This window comes from Phlebotomus papatasi, chromosome 1 (assembly GCF_024763615.1).
Source record: "Phlebotomus papatasi isolate M1 chromosome 1, Ppap_2.1, whole genome shotgun sequence".
Taxonomy (NCBI): Eukaryota; Metazoa; Arthropoda; class Insecta; order Diptera; family Psychodidae; genus Phlebotomus; species Phlebotomus papatasi.
In genome coordinates this window covers 65045143-65061127 of record NC_077222.1, presented here as the reverse complement: position 1 = coordinate 65061127, position 15985 = coordinate 65045143, and the positions used below count along the sequence as shown (strand labels likewise).

General features: G+C 30.2%; 2 protein-coding genes across 2 annotated transcripts in view; both read right to left on the bottom strand.

The window, feature by feature from the left end:
* Positions 1-4972, bottom strand: part of LOC129799825 (voltage-dependent calcium channel type A subunit alpha-1-like) — a 48997-nt gene extending 44025 nt beyond the window's left edge. The window contains exon 1 of the mRNA XM_055844057.1: positions 4754-4972. The gene's annotated coding sequence lies outside the window, so the exon portion shown is untranslated. The remainder of the gene's footprint in view (positions 1-4753) is intronic.
* A 4525-nt stretch (positions 4973-9497) lies between these two features.
* LOC129799824 (voltage-dependent calcium channel type A subunit alpha-1-like) overlaps positions 9498-15985 on the bottom strand; it is a 108511-nt gene continuing 102023 nt past the window's right edge. The window contains exon 33 of the mRNA XM_055844055.1: positions 9498-15819. The gene's annotated coding sequence lies outside the window, so the exon portion shown is untranslated. The remainder of the gene's footprint in view (positions 15820-15985) is intronic.

Genomic DNA, 15985 nt, shown 5'->3' with positions numbered 1-15985 from the left:
ATTCGGACAACACAAGCTTCGGACAATTAATTTTTTTCTATGTTCATATTGGATTTACCCCTCAGCTCTTTCTGGAAATTTGAGGCGTTGAACTAGCTACTAAAATATAATATTGTAATGGTTCAAATTCATTTAAAACACATTGAAAAAAAAATAATTGTTCGAAACTGGAGTGCTCCGAAGGTAGCGCGCGTTTCCCTAGACTTTTATTTATATTTTCTATTATTTATTTATTATAATTAGTTATTTTTATTATATATTTATTTTCTTTTATTTCGAATGTTTTGTATGAAAATTTGATATTCGATATTGAAGATGTAAAAATTACTTTATATAAACATATAAAAATTTTGATATGTTTTTTTTAAGAAAAACAAGTTAAGGCTGCCTTATCTTAGATCCCCACCCTAATGTGAACGTTTCAAAATAAATCCTTTTTTATGTTTCGGCTTTATGTAAAAACCAACTGAATTGAATGCTAAAAGTAATGAATGACCTTAAGATGAGTAATAGAAACCGAATGAGTAGGTCTAAGAATTACGCATTTCATCTTCCAGTCTATGCTCTCACTCCACTTGAATGTTTGAGGATAAGAAAAAAAATACTACAAATAAGAGGTTAAATCAGCAGTTTGAACAAGTTGGGGCTAAAGGAACGAGAACAAAAGTATGATGTAGTGTGTGAACTTGTGTTTTGTCATCTAAATATATATTCGGAAAAATAAAGATTTCGGTGTATGCGTTCAGACATCCTGTCTCCTTTTGGCCCATCACACACAAACAAATTATTCTCCGGCAAGGATCATCAATTTTTGTATAAAGGGCTAGGAAGGTTCAAGAGACTTTGTACAGTGCTCGATTGTTGTAAGTTTTACCCGTTTTACCTCATGCTCTAAGATATGTGTAAACACAACGCAATGCCTTTACTAGTTCACCTAACTTTTCTATTGCTAGCTATTCTTTGCAAAGTTAAATTGATTTACGAATATAATGTTCAGAGATTCTTCCCAAGAAACCAAAGTTTGAAATTAATCTAAACTTGTTGCAACTTGAAAGCTTTTCTACACAGCTTCCGATATGAAAAGCTCGAGCGATATAAAAATTCCAGGACGCACTCACACACTACCATATCCACAAGCCCATTTTATCTTTTGTGTATTATTTTATCTTATCGCGTGACATGTCACATGGAGAAGTAACCCCATTCACGAGAAAGCTTCCCATTTGAAAGTGGCAGCCTCTTCTGATCAGAAGTAAGAAGTACCTTCTTTAGAAGATGTTTTTCCTATTCACAGTCAATATTAAGTATCACAAGTCGGTGAACCCTTTTCTATTCCATGAAATAGGAGGTAAGATTTTCATATAATTTTCATACTAAGGACCCAACCTTAAACCCTTAGAAGAAGGAATAATATATTTCTCTAAGCAATTTGAACTTTGAACATTTGTCCCAAACATTATATCTAAATTTTGAATTTTCTTTTATAGTAGATCCCAGACATTTCGTAGAAACCAATAACTCGTAATTGTATTTTGTAGACATTTTTCCATAAATAGTCTAGTTGATGTTATCAATTGTCTCAATTGTGAAGATTTTTCTTATGTCAGACTTTGTACTTTTCTTATATATCCTACACATTGCAAGAATTTTTTGTCTAACGAATTTTCATATTATTTACAGATATATGTATAAGAAATTTACTTCAAAATGTCTCATTTTAGCAAAATTTGTCATAATGTATATGAGTCATTAGGAAATTGGAACTTGTTATTTTAACAGAAATTTTGTTTTGGAAGGATTTTTAACACATAACTTTTTTATTTATGAATTTGACGAGAAAGAAGGGTCCCGGTCAAAATCCTGAAAGCCAAAATCCCGAACGCCAAAATCCCGAAAGCCAAAATCCCGAATGGGCCAAAATCCTAAAAGCCAAAATCCCGAATTCTTAAAAGTATCATAGCTACTTCCACGATTACACCCGCGCTTGATGGAAGCTTCTGTGTCTTGGAAAATTATTTTAAACATTTTCCTCCATATAATTTCATCCCTTTCACGATTTTGAATATTCGGGATTTTGGCTTTCGGGATTTTGGCTTCCGGGATTTTGGGCTTTTCGGGATTTTGGCGTTTGGGATCTTGGCTTTCGGGATTTTGGCTTTCAGGATTCTGGCTGCCACCACTTTCTTTAATGACTACCATGACAGCTTTATAACGAATTTGAATGTAGATAAAAAAAATTTTTAATTGTAAAAGTCTTTTCAATACTTTCAGTACTCATGGTATCTAAAATAATCCTTATGGTGTAGAATATCCAACCTTCAAATCCAGGATTTATCCAAATATGGCCTATAAGTTCTACAGCTTTTTATCTTTTTTTAGCTTTAGATTTACGCTTGTATACACTAAAGACTGGAGCTTATTAAATTTACAGATATTCTAGAATTTGGTTAAAGCTGTAAACTTTGTAAATATGTACAAATTGGCTTTCGAGATTTTGGCCTTATCAGGATTTTGGCGTTCGGGATTTTGGCCTTCGAGATTTTGGCTTTCGGGATTTTGGCTTTGGGGATTTTGACCGGGACCCAATTTCCCAAAACATTGAAAATTTCCCTTTGCCCCAAAGAGCGAAATTAATAACTTAAAAAAAAACACCGAAATTTCCCTTTGCTCCAACAGGCGATACTGATAATTTCTCAAAACATAGAAAATTTCCCTTGTCCCATAAAGGGCGAAACTAATTACTACAAAAAACACCGAAAATATACCTTTGCCCTAACAGTAAGACTGATCATTAAAATTATATTTATAAAATTGTAAAATATATGAAAGACAAGATTTCCAATCACAAAGTTTCCAAAAAAAAAAACAAAGATTCCAGAAGACAAGAATTCCAAAGACAAACTGGGAAAAACAAAAGTGTAAAAAACAAAATGGAAAAAACAAAGATTCCGCAAACCATTTCCTGATATTTTCATTTAAAAATTTTAAACGATCAGTTTTTAGCACCTCATTTTCGGAGACTTTTTGTTTAAAAAAAAAAAACTAACTTTGCGGGTGGACATCATTGTAAATTTTGCAAAATATAAAGAAAATATTCTGTTTTTATTCTGCGTAACACACGTATACATTTTAAAGGCGAATAATATAGTTCACATATTACTTGAAACATACTTTTTTAATATTTAGGGGAAACTAGGTTTGCGTAACATTTTCAATAGACAAATTCCATAAAACTAAGCCTGTACTATATTATTCGTAGAACTGTATAAATGGGCAGAAAAAATTAAATGAGCAAGATAAAATTTGATCAGTCCAGTACACAATTTATAAAACTTTTTAAGTAATGAAATTTTCGTGAAAGTTTTAGCATAGGCAAAATAAAGAAGTTTTCATTTTAGCTACAACCGAATGTTAATTACATATATTAGATTCGCTTTTCTAAAGGATTAATAAAAGATAGCTCAGGATTTTACTGAGTAAATTTAATATTTTACTAACAAAGTTGCAGTTTTAGTTATTGAATTTATATTTTTTTGCCAAAATTAATTTTTTACTTATTTTTATCATTTGTTTTGCATTTATTCATAGATATATGCATGATATTATTAGATATTCTTTAGAGAATTTTAATGGTTTCTCCACTGATGAAGTAATAGAAAAATAAAGAAGTAATTTAATCTTTAATGATGAATAAGTATATTCAAAGTAACTATATTGAAAGTCTAGGATCTCATGGACCTCCTTCTATAAATCTCGCTTATGTGGAGATTTATTTGATGCCATGTCGCATTTAATTTAACTTTAAAAAGTATTACCAAAATTAAAACCGCTTAAACTTTAATTTTCCAAGTTCTTTAGATTAACGTGATCTATTCTGTAAATAATATAATTTTTTGATATCCCATAGTCCTTCTTATTCTTAACGGATTAATATTAATTAGATAAATATTCGATATTTTTTGTATTTAATCTTGTTATAACACAAGCTTAGACCTTACCATACTACATGGCTCTTGAAGTTCAATTTCTATTTTTTATTCACTAGACAACAGGTCTGTCAAATTGCTTCCGTTTTAATAAAGTCTATAGCACAAACTTGTATTAAATATTTAGCACAAATCAAGTTTAATTCAAGTTACCCAAATCTTAGATTGTTAGAGAAATCAATTTAAAATTGCAAGTTGACCATCAAGAATCACAGTCGTCACAAGCCTAATAAGGTTTATCACTGGGTACAGTCTGGTTTATATTTCGAGTAAGGGGTAGCGCACACAGCATCACTTTAGTCCCCTGCAGTGACGGCATTGTACACATACACTCACAACCAGTTTTTCCAAAAGGGAAAACCCACTAAAAACTGATTCACGATTTTATGTGAGCCAATGCAAATTATAGGCATTTTCGCACTTGCAATGGCCACTAGCACTTGGTAGAAACTGGGAAAAGCACTAAACCGTCATGAAATTGGGCTTTCCATTGAATGCACTTCTCCCACACAGAAATATCGTGCAGAAATTCAATGAAACTTCTTCGTAATAACAATGAAAATACTACTGCAGTGTAGTGCAGAATTTTGCAACTTTTTCCAGGAACTCTTTGACATTTGCCACAGTGAGCAAAAGCGAAGAAAATGCACATAAACACACGTACTTTATGTTATGTACTTATTATGTTAAGAATTCAATTAGACAAGAAAAGGGTAAAAAAGATATATTTAAATATCCATTATTATTCATCCCCATTGGACACATACCTCCTACATATTTGTGAGGGGAAACGGACTAACCGCTCTTTGATTTAAATAATAAGAAAATGAAATTGATTAAAGATGGACCGGCGTAGGCTCTACACTGCCTTGAGACTCTATCCCACGTCCTACACGTTTGCACTCCTGTACTGTCCCCACTAAAGGGTATCCTATTTCACTTTCCTTCCAACTCACACTCTTTGACAGTCGTCCCCACCACACCCAGGGCTTCAAGTCCTAGGAAGTAGACTGCACTGTCCCGATTTAGTGGGGAATTGCCAAGCGCGAGAATTTTTTTTGTTTATAGCAGAATACTTGCCTCTACAACATTTTCTACACATAGATAGATAGTCCATTAGGTGAGATTCACAACACAAAACATTGAAACGACAACTTTTACTTGTAGCTTATAAACCTTAGACAAGGTTTATAAGCTCAAAAATGTCAAACGAAGTGCATAAAAATGGTGACACAAATTTGCAGTACAGAGAAAGACTGGTCCACTTTTACAAAGGATGAATGAATGTAACTGTATGCGTTTGCAGCGAGGATATAGCCTGGCAATAGAGCTTCAGAAGCTTATGAAAGCTCAGATTCTGTAATGAATACCCCTTGAAAGCACGAAAAATCAATTTTGAGTGGACTTTAGGCAATACAAAATTGTGTTGATCAAACGTATATCACAAAATGGATAGTAAGTTTTTAGTAAATCCTCTAACCATGATAAAACCAACGCATTAAATTCTTATAAAAGTTTAATGCCGTTAGCTATCGATTCAAATTCAGTTTAATCAAATGTATTGCGTCTGCCGGCAACTTCACAATTTGTCTCCACAGCCGAATATTATAAAAAAAATAAATAAAAATCTTGTTCACCAACTGAATTATAAATTGTAATGTAATACATGTAGCAGAGTAAGGACATTTGGCTCATTACGATTTAATAATCCTGTACATTTTGTCATTTATATCAAATTTTATTTCACTGTGACTTTATTTTAGGTGGCTAAAAATGCATACATGACCTAGGGAGCTTCCTGCATCCTAATGAGTGTGCAATAGGATAATTGCGATCTCTCTATGATGCCAGTCATTCGAGTTCGAAATCCCCTAAAGTCAAACAAATGTCTAAAAATTTTGATCATGAAAAGTCATATATTCTATACATTATAATTTTGCACTGATTCTTGCTATTATAATGTACTAATTACGAATAAAAAATCTTACTGAACTACTTCAGAAGTATAGTCCAATAGTTGTCGAACAAGAGAAGGTTCAACCCTAGTCCCCGGCGAGTGGTTTTCAAAGTTGAAGCCAATTTCTTCCTTTCACATACAAATGCGTATGGGAATTTTTTTGCACTCGTGATCGTTATGCTAAATATTTAAAAAGTGAGAAGTTTTCCGTATTATAAGATACCTTTCCGTATGGAGGGATAAATATATTAAATTTTTGTTTAAATAAAATTTTTTCTTGGAGCACTGTGAACTGAGTCAGAGATCAATTTAGGAATTGGCTTCAAATAGCTCCATATAAAAAGGCCAACTTGCCAGGCGCTTGGTTCAACCTAGTGATTGCAACAACGGTTAACCGATTCCGAAAACCCGGTTAACCGCCCTATTTCTGAGACGATTTTAAAACCATTTTTTTTAGCCCAGTATAAAAATCTTTTCTTCCCAGAAATTCCGGTGCTCTATACTCGTGTATTCCATGTACCCAAGAAAGACATAATAATTGTCCCCAACTAAAACCAAATTCCAAAACACAGGTGTGCAAGAACAGTTGAAACCGAATAAACGTCAAAGTAACCCGTCTGACACAGGGTAAGGAGGCCCAACGTTGAGCCCAGAGGCCTCTCGACATTTTATTTTTCCATACGTTTTTGCATAGAGGCACTGAAGGCAATTGGCAAGTTTTTTACTAAAGAGAATTGACTTATCAGTCTAATATATTTTGAATTCGTGCATTAAAAGCTAATTAAAAATAGATATTTCATAATGTTCGCCAAAATTATACAAGAACTACGAGCAAATTTGTTTAGGTCGCGATGCAACATCTGCTAAATTTTTACAAGGAAAAGTGAAAAATAGCTTCACTTTTTATTAGGCGTGATGGGCCCCTGTTGAGCCATTAATTAACACCCAGCTTTATGAACTATTCTAGCCCTCATCAGCAAGATCCCAGTGGTATTCTTGAATTAATGGCTGGATTTTGCCATGTACATCAATGGCGATGGAACGAAACTGTCAATTGCATCTCCTGATTTCACCTTCGAATTTTATACAAATGATAGAAGCTACAAAGACAGTGATATGTTTTAATTAACCAGTATGAACAGGGGCATGACGTTTCCTATGTTTCTCATATGTTTCTAGCGTGCCGAAAAAACGAGTTTATTAGCTATTTTCTGACATTGTAGAATGAATTAGCAAATAATACAGATACAAAATAAAAACCAATTTAATATAAAATAGGCAACCGAAAACCCCAAATTGGCAATCTACGTAGTTTTGGAAATATCTCGTGAAATGTTTATGAAAACAGGAAAAAAATTACACTAAAACTGGTCGCATTTTTCAGAACTAATGTCACTGCCCTGAGTATGAACGATTTAACAGATTTAACACTTTAGAATAGCAAAAACAATTGTAAAAAGAAATTGTTTCCTAAAAAATACTAACGAAAAGAAAAGAAAAATACGTATTTCAAGGTTGGAAATTTGTTTATAGTTATCATGACACTTTTCTCTACACGAAACGCACCCACGCACATTTATTAATTTAAAAAAAAAACACTAAAAACTTGGAATCTTTGTCTTTGGAAATCTTGTCTTTCATATATTTCAAATAAGGGTATTTTATTAAATAAAATAATAAAATTACAACGGTATTTTTTGAAGTTTTTAGTTTTGCCCTTGGAGTAAAGGGAAATTTTCTGAGAAAAGGGATTTTTTTGGAAAGTTATAAAATATGTGCAAAATGTATGAAAGACAACATTTCCAAAGGCAAAGTTTCCAAAAAACGAAAAAAAACCGAAGACAAAGATTCCAAAGACAAACTGGAAAAACAAAGTGTAAAAAACAAAATGGAAGAAACAAAGATTCCCGATCCCATTAAGACCATACTTCCTGTACAATCTAATCTACTTCATCATTTTTATCTTATTTTGAGAGTATAATAATAATATCTACAAACATTTCTTACTTAGTTTAGTATATGAACATTCGGACTGCTCACATCCGAAGTTTTTTCAATTTAAAAGATATTCAAAGATCAGTCCCGAAAACTAAAGAAAAGATCTTGTACATGCGATTTTGTTTAGCCAAGACATTTTTGGAGAATAAAACGCCTCATTTCTAGATGATAAATAAATTTTGTTAACATCTTTTTGTGCCACAATAATCGTTCAAAGGGTTCATAAGTGAAAAGAGTTGATATTATATTTATTTGTAAGAGAGCAAATTCGAATTAATAATAATTTTTGAGATGCTTTGGGGAACATAGTTCGCATGGTTCGCACAGAGTCAACCTTCAAACAACGCAAATTTTGTCTTTAGTTGCAAAGACCTAGTCGTCATTTCATAGCCATAAGATAGATACATTATTAAGCTCATGAGACGAGATGAGAAATAGTAAGTCAGCTCTTTGCAAACAAGGAGACAATTCGCACCGTTTGAAGGTTCACTCTGTGCGAACCATGCCTACATTACCCGAATTGTAGATAGCTATGAGATACCAGCAACTCCTTCAAATTTCCGGGTGTATTGAAAAGAAGTTCAAGTCTTGAAGTCTATAACGAAATCTTCTTCACATAAGAGAAATCCATGTCTATATTGAAGAGTTTTTCTTACACAAGCGTAGGAAAATTATTGCTTTAAATGGACATAAATTTCTCAAGTATGTAATGGTCATACAGGAAAAACTGTTAAAAGTACATACATTTTTCTAAATATGTAGGGAGGCTATAAATCAGTGTGTTTTTTAACATTAATTTAAAGCCAATTATACTGGATCGCTCAAACTGTCACTAAAAAAAAGTGACAGTAGGTTCTTAATTGTTCTCTCGGTGCCTATGCAACACCAGTAACGATAAGAAACACGATTCAGTTTTTCATTGCGATTTTAAAGAAATTTCGACATAAACTTTGTTGAGGTATAAGCCCAATCTGAAAACATAAAATTTTTCATCGGATACAGTATGTAAGTTTGAGCCTTTTGCCGAAGTCTCTTTCGGTTACTCGAACACATGAGGTCGTTGAACTGTCACTTGCACGAACACTAATTACAGTGCTACTTTGGTGCATTTCCAGTAGTGCAAGACCCCAAAAACTGAAGGCAGCCGAAAGCAAACGCCATTCTTTGACAGGGAGAATTCGAGCAGTGCATAAACGTCTAAATTCGGGCTTGCAGTTTTGGATAAGAAAACCCAACTCACCTCAATTTTGAAGCTTGGTATTTTGTGTTTTCAGCGCATAAAATTCCTGTTTTTATTGCAGTTGCGACTTGTCATCTTTGACTGCAACTGTCATCCTTAAAATTGAGATTCGATTCCTGGGACGAGGTTGAATTGAGTTTCTCATGTGGAGCATATTCTTGAAGCGTATCTCCCCCAAAAATTGAGAAAAATTTCCTTCTTGAACAGATCCATGTTTTCATCAAAGTTAAGACGAAGGCTTTCGATAAGGAGAAATTGGCCGTCGAATTGAGCATCCTGAAAATCTTTCAAATTAAAAAATATGTCTGAAAAAAAATCTAATTTTTTCATATACTTTATTTTCTTTAAAAAACGGGCTTCGAAAGCGATGACATGATAATAAATTTCTTTTTCATACTTTATCTAAGAATTTTCATTTTTCTTTTTTCTTTCCAATCTTTCTCAATAATGCGATTTAACAAATATCCGGTATACAGTGCATTCTATTACTTTTCTTTTCTTGTTTCATTTCAATAATAAATAATTCAGTTTCTGTCACTTTTTTTTTACATATAAGATTTATAGATTTAGCTATAATTATGCAATGTATGTATATTTATAATATTTCTTTTTTTTTCATTGGAAAACTAACACTTTCCAATATTTGGTATATTTACTTAATATTTCATTTCCATTTCATTCTTTCTTTTTAAATATTTGAAGAATTCAACCAGTAATAAACTTTGTTATACATTTTAGCATTCAATGTTATAATAGTAACAAAAGAAAATATAGGTAGGTTCTTTTTATATAATGTATGTAGGTGGTTCAGTGGTTACAATTTTATTAATCAATACAGGTAAAATGTTTTCCTTTACAATATTGTTTTATAAAACATATCTTCTCTGATGTAATACATTTTCACTACGATTTTTTTTCTTCTGATTAGTCAACAATTTTAGTTTGTTAAGGTTGAATTTTTCAAAAATGTGACCATTCTCATTATATCATTATCGTAAATATATATCTGACAATAGGGAAAATTAATAAGATTTTTATCTGTTTTTTTTTCTTCTTTTTATATCATAATGTAAATTTGATTAAATGTTTAATATATTTTTAAAAAGTATTTAATGTAATGAATGAATCAATATATTTTGTATTACTTGTTTCATCTCGGTTCTTAGGTAGGTAGTTTCTTTTCTTTCAAAAGTATATCCTGGTTTATATTTTTTTTATTTCAATTTCTTCTTATAAAAAGTCTAATAGTACGTTACTTGATTTTTTTTCCATTCTCAATATTGTGTTGGATATGGATTTGGATTTTTTTCTCTTTTTTCTGTAAGTTTTTTTTCTAAAATATTCGATGAAAAAGTGACGTGTTTGTTTTTTTTTACACGATGAGTCAATGAATAAAATTTTCAATATACAGTATTTTCATGGATAAATTTCTCTAGGAATATATATTTTTTCACTATTCTATCGGTTGGACACACTGGATTAGTCACTCTCTGTTAAAAACAATCTAAAAAGTTTAAAAAGAGAAATTTTAACGAATTCACTATTAATAACCATTTCTTTTGAAAAATTATAAATTTTGTATCAAAATTTTTTTAAAAAATTTTAAGGAAAAGTTTAATTTTTAACTTTAACAAAAAATTATCGTTTATTGAAAAACATGAGACAATGCGCACGTTGGTTTTTTCTAGATAAATACGTAACATATTCCTCTTCAACACAACAGCAATGAGAGAGAATTCAGTATAAAAATGTTAAAGAAAATTCTAGCAACTTCAACTTTTTCGGAAAAAACAGTGGATTCTGTATTTAGCATCAATCCATAAACTAGCGATTTAATAAAAAGAAAAAGTCTCGTGCACATCGTCTAATATGCCAGATATTCTTCAAATTTCGTCAGGTTGAGTGATATAGCAAAATGTACGTTTTCGAATCTATATGATGCACATCGACTGAGATTACAGGTGGTAGATATTTCGACACTATTTTACAAATTTATGAATTTGATTATATTTTTCATGTCATTCAATGGTAAACTGAAAAATTTTCGGCTGCGACATTTTGTTCAGTATTTTATTCAGTTTGAACAGTAAAAAGTTTAATTTAATCATTACTCAATTAAGATTCAAAAAGTTAGAGGGAAGTGGGGCACCTTTGAAAGTGGGGTACCTTTGAATTTGCGATTTTTCGGCTATTTTTAAATAAAATTGAACCTTATCGTGATATAATTTAGCTGCACAAACAGATTGAGAAGCTAAATTACATTACGACATAGCTCAGTTATACTTAAATATAGGAGAAAAATCCTAATTTCAAAGGTACCCCACTTTTAAAGGTGCCCCACTTCCCCCTATATTAACTATTATTTTGTATAAAAATAATTCTTCAAATAATTTAACGTTTATTTCTGAGATTTTAAATTTTCAAATATTAAAAATAAAATTTGGCTTTTAATAGAGGGAGATGGGGCACCTTTGAATTGGGGCAGCTTTGAAATTGGGTTTTTTTTCTTCTATTTTTAAATGGACTTGAGCCTTATGATGTAATTTTGCTTTTGAATTGGTTTGTGGAACTAAATTATAGTATTATAATAAGGTCAAGTTTAATTTAAAAATAGCAAAAAAAGCCCAATTTCGAAGCTGCCCCAGTTCAAAGGTGCCGCACTTCCCCCTAAACAAAAAATATTTTTGTGAATTCCTACTGGGCACTTACGAAATGCTCGTAAAACTTCCCATAAATTTGTAAAAGTTTGTACCTTTTCACAAACATTGTTCGTAAAATGATTATTTAACGACCATTTTTGGTTTTGGTTCATTTACAAACATTTGTTCGTAAATTTTCGTAAATACTCTAAACAATGTTCGTCAAATTTTGTCATTGGTTTGTAAAGTTTTGTTCGACGAACAAAAATGTACGAATAAGTGTTTGTTAAAGGATTAAAAATGCTTGTCAAGTGATCATGTTACGAACAATGTTTGTGAAAAAGTGCAAAATTTTACAAACTTATTTGTGTGAAACTTATTTCGTCATTTCCCAGTAAGATAAGATACGATAATTAGTGGAAATTCACAAACATTTACGAACAATCTTACAAAATATATTTTTCAGTGTATGTTAATTTAAAAAAAAACTCACTTATTTTCAACACTAAATATTTCAATTTAGATTTTTTTTTAGAATTAAGAGTTTACTTCTCAAGTCCTTAAATATATAACCTGCTAATGTTTAATCGATCTTTAAATGGTAATTGCTGTAAAATTTTCTTGTCCTTTTATGGTGAAAAGTAACAAACTTAAGAACAATTGCACTGAAGTATAAATATCCTTTTTTTTTGATATTTTCAAAACTGGTCGTAAAGATCCTTAACACTAAACCTACCGACCGTTTTTGGTCGTTTTTCTGTTATGTGACAAACCGCGGTAGAGTAGGATACTCAAAAAAAATTGTCTTGGAAAAGAGCAAAAAATTAAAATTTAAACACTGAAAAATATATTATATGCATATTTAAAAAAAAATCATTAAGTTTGATATAGATTTTGTAACCGTTTAAATATGTGTTAATTTTAAACCGATCAATTTGACCAGTCCTTGGTAGGTTTAGTGTTAAAACCGTTAGTCCTCAAGAATATTTAGGTCAAATTTTTGGCATTTAAACTGAAAAATTTATCTCTTTATATATATATCTCAAAATTGAAACACAAAAATTTAGAAAAATAATGTAAATTATTAAGAAATGCATTTCTCGTTCTAAAATTTTGGTCTCATTCTTTTCTATGACTGGATGGAGCTTTAAAAGCTCTCAAGCCCCAGCCAATCACAGTACCAGTTGAGATCAAAGTATTTCAGGAAATCCAATATTTAATTGCATATTGCATGTTTTTAATCTTTTAGTCTCGTTCATTTTATATAGCGATAAGTAAGAAAAACATTTCAAAAAATATTTAACTTGATTTTAATTTTTTTTAATTTTTGCGTGTTTCACAAAATTCCTTTACTTTTTTATTGAATTCGTTTTTTTACTGTACTACTGAGCAAAATGAATAATATACCGACAAAATGTTATATGTCTTTATTTACATTGTTTTTTTCTTTATAAAGATGTGCAACGCTGTTTATTAGAAGTTTACAGAAAGGATGTTTTCTCCTTTAGACATAAGCCGTTCTTAGAATTTAGAAAATATCCTTTAAACACAATAAAAAAAAGAATCTCAGCTAAAAATGTTCAAATAATTTCTCTGAAGTATTAATCCCTATAAAATATTTTAGTATCATCGCATTATCTGCTTGGAAAATCATTGAAAATATTCGAAACATTTAAAACTTCATCCAATCAGACTTTACGTTGAGATTAAAATACTTTATGAGAATGAATATTTGATTACATAATATGGTAAACGACGAAATTGCCCTATAAATCATACTTTTAATGTGTAATGTTCTATTCTATCTTTCATTTTATTTTAAAACAAATATTACTCTTTAAAATTGTATCAACAATTATTCACCATTTTGAGTAAAACTGTGTTAAATAATATTTGAGGATTTTTTTCTCGGTGATTAGTGTTTCATCTGGTCCAAAAATTGTAATGGCTTCTAAAAAAATTTGCTCGTGGTATTGAGTCCGACGATATGGTGAATTCATATCAAAAATTTACTGTTGACACTATTTCAATGTATTTTAAAAAAGTTTTTCACTTGGTTTTTCTTTTTACTAAAAGGATACAAAATTATCTCTTTTCACTAATTTTCTTCTTTTTTTTCTATCTTATATTCCGCAAAAATACTTAAGACAAAGTACGAAAAAATATGAGATTACATAAATTACGAGTAGTCAACATTTATTTCTTTTTGGTTTAATTATGTTTTATGTATGGACAATGACTTCTCTGCAAGTTTCTATGAGGTTTTTACATGAAAAATCCGTGGATACATATCTCTAACCGTTTTAAACCCGTTCACTTCTTCGTTTTCTCTATTATCGACACCACATCGTTCCATTGAATATTGAAAAGAATTGTAAAAAAACCATCAATTTTAATATTCATTCATCTTTCTATTTTTGTTATTGCTGGAACTTGAAAAAAAAAGAGTGGAATATATATGATGCTTCTGTATGGGAGCAACATAAAAGCATCCAACGAATTCAATATAAAGTTCTATATGGATTTGTTTTCAAAGAGACATTACATTCACAATATGTATCGATATTTTATCTAATAATATGCATTTTACGAGTACATCTATAATGTCAATAGATTCTCATCCTTTTCTCCCATTCTCTATTATCCTTTCTTACACCAAAAGAATATCCATTCCCTTTTTTCACCTCTTTCTAAGCAGCTTCAGTAGAAATGCAAATGATTTTATCAATTTATGTTTTTGGTTTATACGAATAAATTGTCAAATTCTATATCTTTTCACGATTCACCATCACTTTCTCTTTTTTTTTAGAAATATATTACAATACAGTGTTTTTCTTTATTAAACATTTACGCGCAATCATCAAACTATATCATAATAAAATGTTTTTTTTTAATGTATTTATAAGAATTTTTCTTAAATGTTTGCAGTACGTTTTCCTTCTCAAGTTAAACTCTTTTCTCGTTTCATTTCCTTATTCAATTTACAATGCTATATCTCTCATCTTTTTAAATAACTTCTCATCAATCTTACTAAATATTGTGAAATGGGAAAATGGCAATGAGTAAGTAACGTTAAATGAATTACATTCCATTAATCTTTTCTTTTCCATCTGAAATCAATTCAGTTAATAGATCTTTTCATTTACGTTTATATTTTTAATAACGCGAATGCATTTCATTTCTTTTAAAATTTGTTTATAGACTTTAAATTACTCTTTTCTTCTTGTTTTATTTTAATAATATATCTTTTTTTATATCACAGAAAACTGTATTTTATGTACATTTTCGCTAAATGTGAAGTCATTTCTTTTAATATTTTTTTCCACCACCATCGTTAAGTTTATAATAAAATTTTGTTTGTTATCCTCTTAACGTTTCTGCTCTTTTACTTTTGAAATAGAAAAAGAAAATAAATAAATACATTTACGACGAGTACGACTTTTTTATCTTTGGTTTTGCTTGTTTTGTTAAAGAATTACTTCTTATATTTTGACTTTTTTAACCGATTTTAAATTGAAAACTGTGGACTGTTTTTGTAGAAGTAAAACTGAAGTATTTAAATAAAACAACATAGAATTTTAAAATTTTGAAATTCGTTTGCGTTTTAAATTTTGAAATTTTATTATTTAATTGTAATTTTATTTGGTTTTGAATAGAAATACGCCTCACACTGAAATTCTTTTGAAATTAAGATTCAAATACATTAACCGTAAAAACCACATAGCATTCAATCTAGAGTCATTACTAAAAAATAAACTTAAAAAAAAAAACAATTAAATCGGCTTTATGTTTAAACTGATCATGTCTCTTCTATTTATTGATTTATATAACTTGCTAATTTCGTGATTGAAAACATTAAAAAGATTTTTCAAAAAACTTATTAACACTAGACCTACCGACCGTTTTTGGGCGTTTTTCGGTGAAATGACAAACCATGGTAGGGTAGGATACTCAACAAATTTGTCTTGGAAAAGAGCAAAAAATTAAAATTTAATGCCGCTGGCACACCTTCTCAATTGAATGAAATTCAATCGATTGAAATTTTACCTCTCACTCTTTCAAATTGAAATCAGATATAGTTGTCTCTTTCTGCCAAATGAAAATTAAAATTGAAATTGAAATTTTAATTTCCATTTGAAAGAAAAGAGACAGCTATATCTGATTT